The 14727-nt window shown below is 37.7% G+C and overlaps 3 long non-coding RNA genes across 3 annotated transcripts in view; 2 read left to right on the top strand and 1 right to left on the bottom strand.

Moving 5' to 3' along the window:
* The first annotated feature begins 1189 nt into the window (after positions 1-1189).
* Positions 1190-2008, top strand: LOC134633026 (uncharacterized). The gene is made up of 3 exons (XR_010094654.1): positions 1190-1319; positions 1611-1820; positions 1923-2008. It is a non-coding gene; the product is annotated as an uncharacterized LOC134633026 (long non-coding RNA).
* Positions 2009-3946: 1938 nt separating this feature from the next.
* Positions 3947-14727, bottom strand: part of LOC135933498 (uncharacterized) — a 30686-nt gene continuing 19905 nt past the window's right edge. Inside the window, exon 3 of the long non-coding RNA XR_010573769.1 lies at positions 3947-4056. This is a non-coding gene — a long non-coding RNA (uncharacterized LOC135933498). The remainder of the gene's footprint in view (positions 4057-14727) is intronic.
* On the top strand, positions 5078-5804 carry LOC134633048 (uncharacterized). The gene is made up of 3 exons (XR_010094661.1): positions 5078-5114; positions 5407-5616; positions 5719-5804. It is a non-coding gene; the product is annotated as an uncharacterized LOC134633048 (long non-coding RNA).

The following is a 14727-nucleotide window of genomic DNA, read 5'->3' as shown; positions in this document are numbered from 1 at the left end:
CAAATAAAAATATTTCTAATGGTAGCTGTGCAAATCCTGTTAATTAAGTTAAGTTATATTAGTTACACATAAAATTTCTAATCGGTATTTCTACTTTCCAAGGTCCAGTACCCTATAAAAGACAGCAGAATTCAGTTCTCTGATTGGCTGGAAGATTGTTGTGAGTATAACAGCAAACTTTGGGGGAATGGCAGTGCTCGGCCCCTTGCCAGCCCAGTTGTGGGTCTGCAGTGCCCACTATCCTGGGTTTTGGCACCACTGTAACAAACCACTGCAGGCCCAGTGACATTTTCAAGCTTTTCAGCATGGTTTATTCCACATCTCCGCAACATCCCTTGATACAGGACCCTGCACAGCTTTTAAGGTGGTGAGGCTAGATCGTAGATGCAGCACAGGTGCGTCAATCTCACGTACTGTGGTACTGCAAGCCACGACCACATGAGATTTTAACCATACATTTGGGCAGCACTTTATATTTTTTTCTTCATTTAAACCATTTTCTATCCATGGCTGGTTAGGAATCACCAGTAAGCCTAACACGAAACTCTTCTGTACTGTTGGAGGAAACCCAAGTATCCACATGGACAACATTCACTCAAAAGCAAGTGAGCAAGTCAAAAAGACACTTAGATCCACTGGATAATGATAACAGGAAACGTGTGAGATCAATTTATTGATTTAACATTTCCTTTTTTCTATCACTGTTAATGTGGTTCATTCCACCTACCTTGTCCTAATCTCCAAATCACACTGATCAGATAGAGATGTCTATCCCTTTGATTTATATCTTACATCACAGCATTCACTCTTTTCCTGTCATGCTTTCCTGCATTGCAAAATAACTTCATATGTCCAATAGTCAGATAAGAAATTAGTCAAAATATAGGTTGTAATCTACAAATTATATTAAACTGTGTTACATTCCTAAAATTCTTATTTTCTTTCTTAGATGTAGTTAGTGTACCAGTGAGTTCATAAACACGTCTGTTTGAAGTTATTTTATTGGAGTATCTACCAGCAAGAATTTTGAGAATCAAAGATCATTTTAACTAGGTGTGATTTCAAAAGAGTTGCACTAACCAAATTCCTAAAAGCTGTTAAGATATTAATTTAATTTCATTTAATTTTCATCTATTTCAATTACAAAAAAGAATCCAAATGAGTCATCTTCCATTCCAAGTATTGGTACCCTCAACTATGTTGGCAAATTAGATCATGTGATTGGCTGAAGGATCTGATTCGTCATGAACTTTGGGGGGAGGAGCATTAACGTCAGCGTGTGGTGAGAGTACAGCAGACTGGCAAAGATTTGTTTCAAGGTAAGTGCAATCCTAACCACTAACTCTTTCATTTTGTTATGATCCTAATCCTTAGTCCTTCCAATGATACAATACAAATAGCTAAACTTCCATAATTTTCATACCTGTCCCTGGACATTCCAGTTATATAATATACATCACTAATGCTTCCAACATTGTGCTGATGTCCTCTGTATGCAGTGTGTCTTTGGAAACATGCCACGCTATGTCCACCAAACATATGAATTGTATTTAATATTTTTGTTTATTTTTTATGTATTTTCTAAAAAAATATTTTCTCATTCAACACAGTATTGCAAGTCCTTAGTCAAGTGGGCTCCTTACAAGAAGAGGAAAATGGATAGAAGACCGAGGACTCCAATTCCTGAGGACCCTGTGAAAAGCAATAAACCACCACTGGTGGAAAAAGATGACCTAAAGTCACAGGATGAAACTAAGAAGTTGGAGATTTCTGAAGCCATTAAAGAGCCTCAGTCCAGCAATGATGGTGTGCCAGTGAATGTAAGTTAACAGAGTAACACAGCCAACAAGAAATGAAATATCAGATGAAATGAGTTACTACAACAAATACTAAGAATCTCCTCTCTTCATTTGTCCTTGCAGGCAGACGATGTTGCTGATGGGAAAGGAAAATGACTGCCAATAAAGACACACAAACATAGCTACACACAGACAAGCATGCATGCACCTGCACACAGATGTTCATATACAACAATGTTCAGATAAAGTTCAATAAAGTTCTTGTTCTTCAACGGCAAAATCCTGTGTTTTCTTTCTCACACTGATGGAGGATGGGAAAAGTCAACGGTCATGGTATTCAAAAAGAATATAAAGATTTGCAGCTGAATCAAAACATGAGGAGCAGCACTGTAATGTAATCCTTCTTATATAATACTGTTTTATACCTACTGACTACTTGAATCACTTTAGATTAAATGTCCAATTTTAACTGTAGATTAGAACAACACTTAAAAAAAAGAAGTTTATTCATTTCTTTTAAAAGGTGTAATTCCAGATTAAAGTTACAGTACACTAATAAGATTCACAAAACAGATTCACTGAATATTATCTATTATAATTACAGAAAAGACTCCAAGTGAATCATCTTCAATTCCAAGTACTAGTACCTGGTAATATAGGCAAAATTAATAATATGATTGGCTCAAAGGTCTGTGTAGTCATGAGTTTGGGTGGGAGGGGCAGTGATGTCGAGGGTGGTAAGAATACAGCAGACTGGAAAAGATTTGCTTCAAGGTAAGGCCAATCAAAATCACTAATGCTTTCATTTTTACGATATTAATCTCTAGTCCTTCAAATTTTTAGAATACAGATCCATAATTCTTCCAAAATTTTCCATTCTAATATTCAGATCTTCCACTTATAGAATAAAAATCACTAATTCTTCCAAGATAGTAATGATTATTTCCTCTGTATGGGGTTTATCTTTGGAAACTTGGCTTCATCAAATGCAGAAGAAGGAAGAACAATGTCAGGTATGTGCAAATGTTAGTTCTACATATGTTTGATTCCTGAGATTCAGTGGTCCCACATGGTATTCCGAAGATTTTCATTTGTGTTTCATGCAGTGGAAATACAGCTGCAAAATGCAGACAATGAAGCACGCATTGGTCTGAGCCTACAAGATGAGAATCCTACAGGAGAACTTTGCAGGCAAGAGCAGTTTGTCTTTGTTATACAGAGATACTTACCACAATAAAAGAATACATCCACTAACATCTTATCCTCATAAACGTTTTAGGTGTACATGTGGGCAACTATTGGATCCATTGACCTGGTGGATACTACTTGCAGTTGCTGCTGCAACCATATTATTCTATATGGTGGTGTTGCTCCTGCTCCATTCCAACAAATACATCTAAGTAAATAAATGCAGATTAAAAGGAAGTTCAGTAAAGTTTATTTCTTTACAAATATCAAATTGTGTGTCTTCATTCTCACACTGGGTTAATGCGGGATGTCAAAGTTTGTGTAACATCAAGATTTATGGTGGTTCAAACTGCAGACAAGAAAAGAAAACCAAAGGTGAATCAAAATGTGATGCTCATTGTTGTTCGCAAGACTAAGTAAAAGATGCAATGTAATATATTTGTACTAATCTTTAGCTGTTAGAGAACTAAATGCTGACAGGGGTCGTTTGGATTCATATTTGTGGTTATTAATTTTTATAGGTTGTGTGAATGAGCAGACAAAAATGGCCCTATTTGGGATTAATAAAATTATCTGATCATGATTAATAATATAAATACTACTAATAATAATAATATTAGCAGCTTAGTGAGAAAAAAATTGGGCAGTTGTGCAACATTTTATTTAATAGTACAGAGTCAAAGTTTATTGATTTCTTTTACAAGGTATAATTTCAAATAAAATGATTCCTAATGGTAGCTGTGCAAATCTTGTTATTAAGTTAGTTGTATTAGTTACACATAAAATTCCTAATGGGTATTCCTATTTTCCAAGATCCAGTATCCTATAAAAGACAGCAGAATTCAGTGCCCTTATTTGCTGAACGGTTGTTGTATAACAGCAAACTTTGGGGGAGTGGCAGTGGAAACAGGCTTGAATTAGGAGTCCATGTTGTTACCTTTTAAGAGAAGATGGAGAAGATGGATTTATTTGAAGGTTCTCCAATCAGAGTTAGTGGATCAAGCTGGAACCAGGGAGGTTGTTGCAGCTCTTCAGGGGTCTCAGTTTCAGAGCAATGATGTTCCATCCACTGTAAATTCATGGAGCACAGGAAAAAAACAAAACATTAATAAAAATAAAAAAAAGATTGCAAAAGACACTTAGAATCGCCGCTATGAATTTGTCTTTGCAGCCGAGGAGTTCTAATTATGGGAAAGAAAAATAAATGCTAGGCAAGACATACAAACATGACCACCACACACACACACACACACACACACACACACACACACACACACACACACAAAGATCAAAAGCTATGGCGACAGCGCCAAGGAAAACCTCCCTTTTAACAGGAAGAAACCTCCAGAACTACCAGGCTCACGGAGGGGCTGCCATGTGCTGTGACCGGCTGGGATTCTGTCTGCATATCAGAGATTCAAAATGTTCTATTCATAATACTATTTCATTTGTAGTATTTTCTTTTCTATGTCTATTTTAAATGTCATTGTTTTCCTGTCACACTTAGTGTGGTTCATTCTACCTACTTTCTCCTAATCTCCACATCACACTGATCAGATGGTGATGCCTTTCACCATGGTTTATCTCTGACATCAGCACCAACTATTCTGTTGTTCTTATAATTTTTTTCCTACATTGCAACATAACTTTGTATGTCCAATAGCCAGATAAGTAATTAGTCTAACTATAAATTGTTATCTACAAATTCTATTAAACTGTTACGTTCCTGCAGTTGTTAATTTTTACTTACATGTAGTTAGTGTACTGCTGCCAATAAGTTCATAAACACGTCTGTTGGAAGTTATTTTATTGGAGTATCTACCAGCAAGAATTTCGAGAATCAAAGATCATTTTAACAAGGTGTGATTTCAAAAGAGTTAAACATTGCACTAACAAAATTCCTAAAAGCTGTTAAGATATTAATTTAATTATATTCAGTTTATTTTAATTGCAGAAAAGAATCCAAATGAGTCATCTTCCATTCCAAGTATTGGTACCCTCAACTATGTTGGCAAATTAGATCGTGTGATTGGCTGAAGGATCTGATTCGTCATGAACTTTGGGGGGAGGAGCAATAACGTCAGCGTGTGGTGAGAGTACAGCAGACTGGCAAAGATTTGTTTCAAGGTAAGTGCAATCCTAACCACTAACTCTTTCATTTTGTTATGATCCTAATCCTTAGTCCTTTCAATGATACAATACAAATAGCTAAACTTCCATAATTTTCATCCCTGTCCCTGGACATTCCAGTTATATAATATACATCACTAATGCTTCCAACATTGTGCTGATGTCCTCTGTATGCAGTGTGTCTTTGGAAACATGCCACGCTATGTCCACCAAACATCTGAACTGCATTTAATGTTTTTGTTTATATTTTATGTATTTTCTAAAAAAAATATTTTCTCATTCAACACAGTATTGCAAGTCCTTAGTCAAGTGGGCTCCTTACAAGAAGAGGAAAATGGATAGAAGACCGAGGACTCCAATTCCTGAGGACCCTGTGAAAAGCAATAAACCACCACTGGTGGAAAAAGATGACCTAAAGTCACAGGATGAAACTAGGAAGTTGGAGATTTCTGAAGCCATTAAAGAGCCTCAGTCCAGCAATGATGGTGTGCCAGTGAATGTAAGTTAACAGAGTAACACAGCCAACAAGAAATGAAATATCAGATGAAATGAGTTACTACAACAAATACTAAGAATCTCCTCTCTTCATTTGCCTTTGCAGGCAGACGATGTTGCTGATGGGAAAGGAAAATGACTGCCAATAAAGACACTCAAACATAGCTACACACACACAAGCATGCATGCACCTGCACACAGATGTTCATATACAACAATGTTCAGATAAAGTTCAATAAAGTTCTTGTTGTTCAACGGTATACAACAATGTTCAGATAAAGTTCAATAAAGTTCTTGTTGTTCAACGGCAAAATCCTGTGTTTTCTTTCTCACACTGATGGAGGATGGGAAAAAACAACAGTCATGGTAGTTTATTCAAGTTTATTCATTTCTTTGAAAATGTGTAATTCCAGATTAAAGTTATATTGGAGCGATCATGGCTCAAGAGTTGGCAGCTCATCCTGTAATCGGAAGGTTGCGGTTCGACCCCCGGCTCGGACTGTTTTGGTCGTTGTGTCTTGGGGCAAGACTACTGGTGGTGGTCAGAGGGCCTGGTGGGGCCAGTGTCCGGCAGCTTCGCCTCTGTCAGTGCACCCCAGGGACTACGTAAAGCGCTATACGAATACAGACCATTTAATAAGATTCACAAAACACATTAATTGACTGTTATTTATTATAATTACAGAAAAGACTCCAAGTGAATCATCTTCAATTCCAAGTACTAGTACCTTGTATTATAGGCAAAATTAATAACGTGATTGGCTGAAAGATCTGTGTAGTCATGAGTTTGGGTGGGAGGGGCAGTGGTGTCAGAGTATGGTAAGAGTACAGCAGACTGGAAAAGATTTGTTTCAAGGTAAGTTCAATCAAAATCACTAATGCTTTCATTTTTATGATATTAATCTCTTGTCCATCCAGTTATAGAATATAAATCACTAATGCTTCCAACATTGTGCTCATGTTCTTTTTGTACTGATAGCCCTGCAGATTACTTGAAGGAGTTTAGATTAAAAATCCAATTTCTAACTATATATTAAAACAACACTTTATAAATATAGTTCATTGATATCTTTGACAAAGTGTAATTCCAGATTAAAATGGAGGTACACTAACAACATACCTAAAGGATGATATGTAAATGCCATTAATTAGGTTTGTGAGATTAATTACATATAAAATTCCAAACAAACCATCCTTGATTTCAAGTTAGTTTAGTAATGGATTATTTGATTTGCTAATCAACACTGATGTGAGCAGAAGTCCTGAGAAGTGTGATTTTGGTCCTATCCAAATGACTCTGTTATTTTTTTTTTTAAACAAAGTCTCTAAAGCTTCCAATTTTAGAATACAAACCAATAATTCTTCCAATTTTTCCACTTTAATTTATAGATCTTGAATAGCAATTACTAATCCTTCCAGGATACTAATGTATATTTCCTCTGTATGCAGGTTATCTTTGGAAACGTAGGGTCTTTTGTTCCTTCTTAATCTGACTTTGAGAATGTCAGGTATGTTCCAGTGTGTGAGATCTACACCTGTTGATTTCTCAGATTCAGTGGTCTGAACTAAAATGTCTTTTGCCCTTCATGCAGTGGAAATACGGCTGCAAAGTGTTGCTCACAATCACTCAACCTTTGCTCAACTTCAGAGCCCACAAGATGAGTTTCCTACAAGAGAACCCTGCAGGCAAGTGCAGTTTGCCTCTTCTTAATCCACCAATGTTTTCCATAATATATAAAATTTATTTGAGTAATCTATGTGCACTTTCTTTTCATAAACTTACTTTTAGGTGCACATGTTGGAGATTAATTGATTCATGGACCTGTTGTATGCTTCTCATCACTGCTGCTGCAATCACTTTATTCTTTGTGGTGGTCTTGCTACTGCTCCATTTCAAGAAATGCATATAATTACACACACACACACACACACACACACACACATTAAAACGAAGCCTAATAAAGTTTTTTTTTCTTTAACAGTGTTAATGTGCTGTGTCTTCATTATTACACTTGGGTTGGGTTAGGATAAGATAAGATAAGATAAGATAAGATAAGATAAGATAAGATAACCTTTAGTAGTCCCAGACATCGGAAAATGTGTTTAGTTACAACAGAAAGTGGACAGTGAGAATATACAAAGCAATAATTAGAAAAACACTTAAATAGGATAAGAATAAGATACTGTACACAATAGAGGTAAATAAAATACTATATACACTAGAATAACATGGAATACAAATGCTATATACAACTGAGTATAATACAACAATGCCAGAAAAGAGTATTGCACTTAACGTTATTGCTATTGCACATGTGTGAATGTGTGTGTTTTATCAGATGAAGTCTTTGTTCTGGAGTCTGACAGCAGTAGGGAGGAAAGACCTGTTAAATCTCTCCATCCCACACCGTGGGTGTCGCAGCCACTGAAGGAGCTGTTCAGTACTGTCAGCGTCTCCTGCATGGTGTGGCAGATGTTGTCCAACAGGGATGACAGTTCTGCAGCACTATATACATATGAACAGTATTAACAGAGAAAAAATATATAAAATGCACAAATATACAAACCGGTGGGTGAGGAGGTGAATGACAGTATCATCCGCTGAAGTGGGTCCAGTGATGAGCTTACCAGGTGACGAAACTGAGCCAGGACCAGAGGCTCCAGGGTCTTCATTAGGTGGGATGTCAGAGCCACCAGCCTGTAGCTGTTGAGGTCCTTGGGGCGTGAAGTCTTTGGCACTGGTACAACACAGGAGATTTTCCAGAACTGTGGGACTCTCCCCAGCCTCAGGGTCAGGTTAGAGATGTTCTCCATCACCCAACACAGTTGGTCTGATGCCAACTTGGTTTTAATCCTCCTCATTTCCCTCCTAACCTGGGTGGTTGAGAGAGACAGGCTGGAGCCTTGTGTTAATGTGTGCTGGATGCTTTTGTTGGGGGTAGGTAGTAGTGAGCAGGGTGAGTTGAGGAGGTATGAAGTGTCTGAGGTGTCAGAGGTGGAACAGCAGCAGTGGTGGTGGGTGAGTCTGCAGCCGATGTTGAAAACTGCCTCATAGAGGAATCAAATCTGTTAAAGAAATGATTCAGTTCATTTACATTCCCCCTGATCAGAGAATTCTGATCTTTGTGGCCCAAGATGGTTCTGAGGCCTCTCCAGACTTCGCAAACTTTGTTTTGCTGAAGCTGGTTCCCCATCTTCTGCCTGTAGCTGTCCTTCCCATTTCTTATCAGTCCTCTCAGCTCCTCCTTGTCTCTGGATTTGAAGAGATTTGTCTCTTCAGCTTGAGGACAGCTTTAGGCTACGTCCACACTAGCCCAGATAGATTTAAAAACTGCGTTTTCGTCTGAAAATGCTCAAAGTCAAAGTCAAAGTCAGTTTTATTTGTCAATTTCTTCAGATGTACTTGCCATACAAAGGAATTGAAATTACGTTTCACACTGTCCCATGCGTAGACATAGACAACAATAAAGTGCAGATGCACAACATTTAGGTAACATACAGGATATAACAAGACAGGACCTACACATAACATATAATAAAGTGTTCCACAGTGCGCCCTGGAAAGTAGTGTACTAGTCTACTTGACGTAGTCCCAGGTTGTGGTTGGTAAGTGTTTTTGTTTTAATGCAGCATAAGACTGTAGCAGCAGTAATAGTAATATAAATAATATAAATAGTGCTAAAGAAAATACTAAAAATACTAAAAATATATAGCAGCAGGTGTGTGCAATTGTAATGCAGAGGTAGTCGTTTCCAGTCAGGAATGTGGAGAGTGTTTCCTTGTTGTGGAGTGTGTGTGTGTGTGTGTGTGTGTGGGGGGGGGGGGGGGGGGGGGGGGTCCAGTCTGTCTTCCTATACTCCTGTCAGTCTGGTGGTTCTGCTGGCTGGGAGCCGGGAGGGGAGAGAGTTCAGCAGTCTCACAGCCTGGTGGATGAAGCTGTTGGTGAGCCTGGTAGTGCGGGAGCGGAGACTTCTGTATCTTTTTCCGGAGGGCAGGAGGCTGAACAGACAGTGCGCGGGGTGGGTTGCATCGTTGACAATTGTGATGGCTTTGCGGGTAAGGCGGGTGGTGTAGATGTCTTGCAGGGAGGGGAGTGGTACACCAACTATCCTCTCAGCTGTTCTCACAATGCGTCCAATACGTCCAAACTAGCGTTTTCAGTGGTTTTCACAGAGTTGCGCATCCACATTGAAATGGCAGAAAATGCTTACATTCCAGTACTGCTCATGCATGAAATGCAAGAAGATTCGACCTGCCTCATTTCTGTCTGCTGCTTATTTACTTTCTGGCTTTTTGAAACGTTGCGGCAAAATGTTGAGGAAAAGCACCACTTTTTTTAAATGGACTAAGAATGAGGTGGAGTTGTTGCTGCGAGTAACACAAAAATACAAAGTTGCAAAAGCGAATGACAGTTAAAGAATTTGAAGAAAAGCTATCTGGAGCATGTACAGACTGATATAAATCTTGAATAGGGCTGTCAAAACTGATTTAGTTTAATTGGTCACATGACTGCATCATATGACTAACATGCATCATCATTTTAGAAAGTCTCAGTTTTCACTGTCTGCACTGAGACGTTAAAGCACCGTTTTCAAATGTAGCGTTTTCAAAATATTACATTGATGTTGATGTCCTCACCATGGTCGTCACAGATCACCTCCCACAAAGTAGACACAAAACAGTCCTTAAGAGCCTCCTCGCTCTCCTCCAACCATCTATGCACTGTGCGGGTGGCTGGTGGCTCCCTGTGCACTAAGGGCTCATACACAGGGACAAGGTGCACCAGGTTGTGATCAGATCTTCCCAAGGGAGGGAGAGGTGCTGAACTGTATGCCTCTTCTAGCTGGCATACAGTAAGTCCAGTGTTTCATTGTTGGCTTCATTGTTGGATCAAATAATAGGCATGTACTATTAACACTGAAAACAAGGCCATTTTGAGTTGTGGGCATGTGCCATAACAGCCGGAAGTAAGAGAATGAGAAAAATCATCTTTGCGCCAGCTACAAGATTGATGGGATTCAAACTGTATATATTGGAATAAAATATAGGTGAATCAAAATACGATCAGAATGGCAATAATACTTTATTCATCCCTAAGGAATTTATGTTCACAGTCACTCCAAGACAGTAAGAACAGTAGCTGACCAAATTAAATAAATACAATATTTTATAAGGTTATAAAATCATTCTAATAGATATAAATAGTTCTGATTTTAAATACCCCAGTATATTGCACAGATTAAATATATGTGATTGACATTGGGGTGATGTAAAAGTATAAAACTTCACTTTCTGTGTAGAGAATGTGCAGATAATAAGGCTGTATAACTATGGCAGTGTGTACTATGCTTTAGTTGGAGAAGTTGCACAGAGATATCCACAGGCAGATTTCTTATGTCGTTCAGTGGTGCATTATGGGTAATCTCAGCCTCTCACTGAGCATACTCCTGTCACCAGCACGTCATGGGGTGGCTGGCATTGTCCAGCATTGTCCTTGTTTCAGACTGTCCCACAACATTATCGGCCTTGTGGACCAGTTTATTGAGCCAGTTGGCATCTGCAAACTCCAACCTGCTGCCCCAGCATGCAATAGCAAAGAGGATGGCACTGGCCACAACAAACTCATAGAAAATCGTCAACCACCTCAGAAAATTACTTGGGCCCTCTCGAGTGCAGTGGTGTTTTTTGCCCAGTCCAGTTTATTTTCAGTGTGTACTTATATTTACAGTGCTCCACTATGTCTGCATTGACCCCTTTGATTAAAACAGGGGTCACAGGTTTCCTGGTCTTCCTAAAGTACAAAATCAATTTTTTGGTCTTTTTCACTTTAAACTGCAGAGGATTTTGCTCAGACTACATGACAAAGGGGTGCGCCACAGCCTGGCACTCATCACCCTCAGTGATGCATCCAACCACCACAGAGTCATCAGAAAACGCCTGATGATGGCAGGTCTCTGTGCAGTAGCTGAAGTTTGTGATGTAGAGGGTGAAGAGAAAGGGGAGAGGACCGTCTCTTGTGATGCCACTGTGTTGCTGATCACCTTGTCAGACACCTTGTGTTGAAGATGCATTTATTGTGGTTGTCCTGTCAGGTAATCAACAATCCAGGACCAAGAGTGACCTGACTATGTTGAGAGTGATTTAGGAAAATTATGGCCAGTGTTGTGGCTAAGAATAAATAAAGCAGGCAAAAATAATGCTTTACATAAAGCATGTGTAGTCTTACCCACACTAAACGACTAATTACATTTATTCACTGATTTATTTGATGTATTAAAGGGTGTAATTCCAAATGAACATTTTTCTCATGTTTATGTTATGGATATTTATATATACTAATGTATGCTGAAAAGACATTCTAAGTTATAAATCCAAATGAGTGATACTTCACACTATCAAAATTCCTAGAGGAAGATGTGGAAATCAATCAAATTATTGGTAAGAAATCACATGACCAAAGCAGAGAGCATGATTGGTTGAAAGATCTGAATGCTAAGATCCCCATAGAGTATATCCAGAGCTGTTAGTGTTCATTAAATTGAAGATGGTGGAATTACATAAAGGTAAGTTTAGATAAAATTAACTAATTCTTTCCAACTGGAACATCCAAATCCCTAATCTCTTGTGTCCCATTTAAATACTATAATTCCAAGTATTGTATATAAATCACTAATGTGATTTATATTATCATTCTTGTGTGTGTGTGTGTGTGTGTGGGGGGGGGGGGGGGGGGGGGGGGGAGCCTTTCATAATTAAAGTCTACAGTCAAGGAAGAAGTGAGTAACAAAATGCAATACTTGTTCATACCTTTATACCTTGTAGCACCACACGTTAAGACATATGTAATTCTCTGTGAGCACTTATTGAATTTATTTTAATAGCCATTCAACCACACTAACATCTTTTTTCAACAGCTCTTCTTTGCTGAAGGACTCTGTAATGATTAGTCAAACTGAATCCATTTTTAGAAATTTGTTTCAAAGTAAGTGAAATTTAAATCAATTATTCATCCACTCAAATCTCCAATTCTTCTAATCCTTAAGTATTATTCCCCAATTCTTCCAAGTCTTGTATCCAAAGTAACAACTATTCCAACAAATAAATACATATCACTAAAAGTTTAAACAACATATTTCCCCATTCAAAGTAATTATTTTAGTTATTTTGTAATTATATCATGAATTTAGAGGTATACATCTTAACCTTTAAGAATTTAAGATTAGACACATAATGAATTTGTTTTAAACATACTGTCTGCAAATTGTTTTACAAGTCAAACATTATTTTGTAGAGAGACTATAGATTTGTCCTTTGGACGTGAAGGGGAGTTAAGCTCAACAGTGAGTAAACATTCATATACACATTAGTGGAACTGCATATTTACACATATATTTCTTTATCAAAACTTATACTTATTTATTTTTTGAAAGAGACAGCTTTTAAAAAAAAAAAAAACAACTGTCAGGAAAAATACTGCTTTAAAAAATTGGAATCACCTTATTTAAGTTCAATATAAATTCACGGAAGTGTTATGAAAGCTCTAAGTCAAATGAAGCCATTTTAAATGGTTCAGCATTGGCTGCATCTGCTGAGGATTCATGTGTACATGTATTTTAAAATAATGATGTCAAGCGCCTTGATGGAATTGAAAAATCAATAAATGTTTTTCACCTTTTAGTGTCTTAATTACAATCATTAATTCAGAGAAAATGTAGCAAATTAACCTACCATTCTGAATTACACCAACCCCTGAACAGGCTCTTCTGGGACAATTTGAGGCCAAAGGGTCGAAGGGATCTAAGGGTTCTTTTATTTTGAGAATGAGAAGTTGTAATGAGACAATTCAGAGGTTATAATATTTTCAAAAATAAGATCAAAGATTGGGTTAATTTTACCAATTTAAAAGACTAATTCATTCACTAGTATCGCATTCCATAGGTATTCCAGGTGGGTTCTCCAAATAACTGGTCCATAACTTAAGAAAAAATACAAAAGACTTGAAACTTATTTTAATCACCTATTAAAAGTGGCAGGCTTTTTATTATGTCAAGGTTTTCTTTTAATTCCTTTAATATTTGGTCAAGTATTGAGAAGTGTACACCTCAATTTGAAGACTTGCGGGCAAATAACTATAAATAATTCAACAAATAATTCACCTGTTCTGATGTGTATTCATCTCTACAGGAAAAATGCCACGTCAGATGACAGAATGCCCAATATGCTTGATTCCATATGTTGCAGTTGGGCAGCATTTTAAAACATACCACCATGTTGTAAACAAAGAAGAATTACATTTACTGCTAAATTACTGCTCTACAGTGTAAGTCACTGTCATAAAGTATATGACAAAACATTGCAACAATTTAAAGTGGTAGTTGTAAAAAACTGGATGTGATATGCAGTTACAGGGGCAGGCTGGACTGTCCAGTATGTAAAGCTAAAAGCCGTATAAGACTGGACAAGCACTTGCAAAATGTCCACTGTGATATTGAGGTTAGTGTTTTGTATAGTTTACATTTTGTTGTGAAATTAGAATGTATTTTTTGCAACATGTTTCACAAACTTTCTCAAACATTGCTTGTCCTATTGTTTATACCCTTTCAGAAATCAGATCAGAAGAAAGTAATAAGGACAGCGAAACGATTGGCTAATCTGAAAGCCCTCAAAGCTCTCAGACGTTCAAATCCACAGCCTCCAATGGTGACCTCACTGGACATAGAGCAGCTGACTGAAAGCAGTGATCAAGAAGAGCGAATAGATAGCAGTGATACCAATGAAGATCGTGCAGAGATTAGACAAGACAGCTCAGTCCATTCCCCTGTCAATCAGTCAGATGATGCTCAAGTCCAACATCAGAAGTGCAAAAAGTGCAAAGAACAGGATTTGTTACTTCAACTCCTGAAAAGGAAACTGAAAAGACTGAAATCCACTAAGGATAAACTTGGCCTTAAACCTCTCAACCCCCCAAAGCGCCAGAAATTTGAAAGAAGAAAACCTGACCCAACAGCCCGGCTTCCTAAATTTGGTATGAATTATTTAGCAAAAATGTTTTTTTCTTCTGTAGTATAATGTGAATTTTTGGAACTGGTTGTTCTATGTACGAACTCACTTCCTG

Source organism: Pelmatolapia mariae, linkage group LG8 (genome assembly GCF_036321145.2).
Source record: "Pelmatolapia mariae isolate MD_Pm_ZW linkage group LG8, Pm_UMD_F_2, whole genome shotgun sequence".
In the NCBI taxonomy this organism is placed as follows: domain Eukaryota; kingdom Metazoa; phylum Chordata; class Actinopteri; order Cichliformes; family Cichlidae; genus Pelmatolapia; species Pelmatolapia mariae.
The sequence above is the reverse complement of the archived record's forward strand: the minus strand, read 5'-3'. Positions and strand labels throughout refer to the sequence as shown.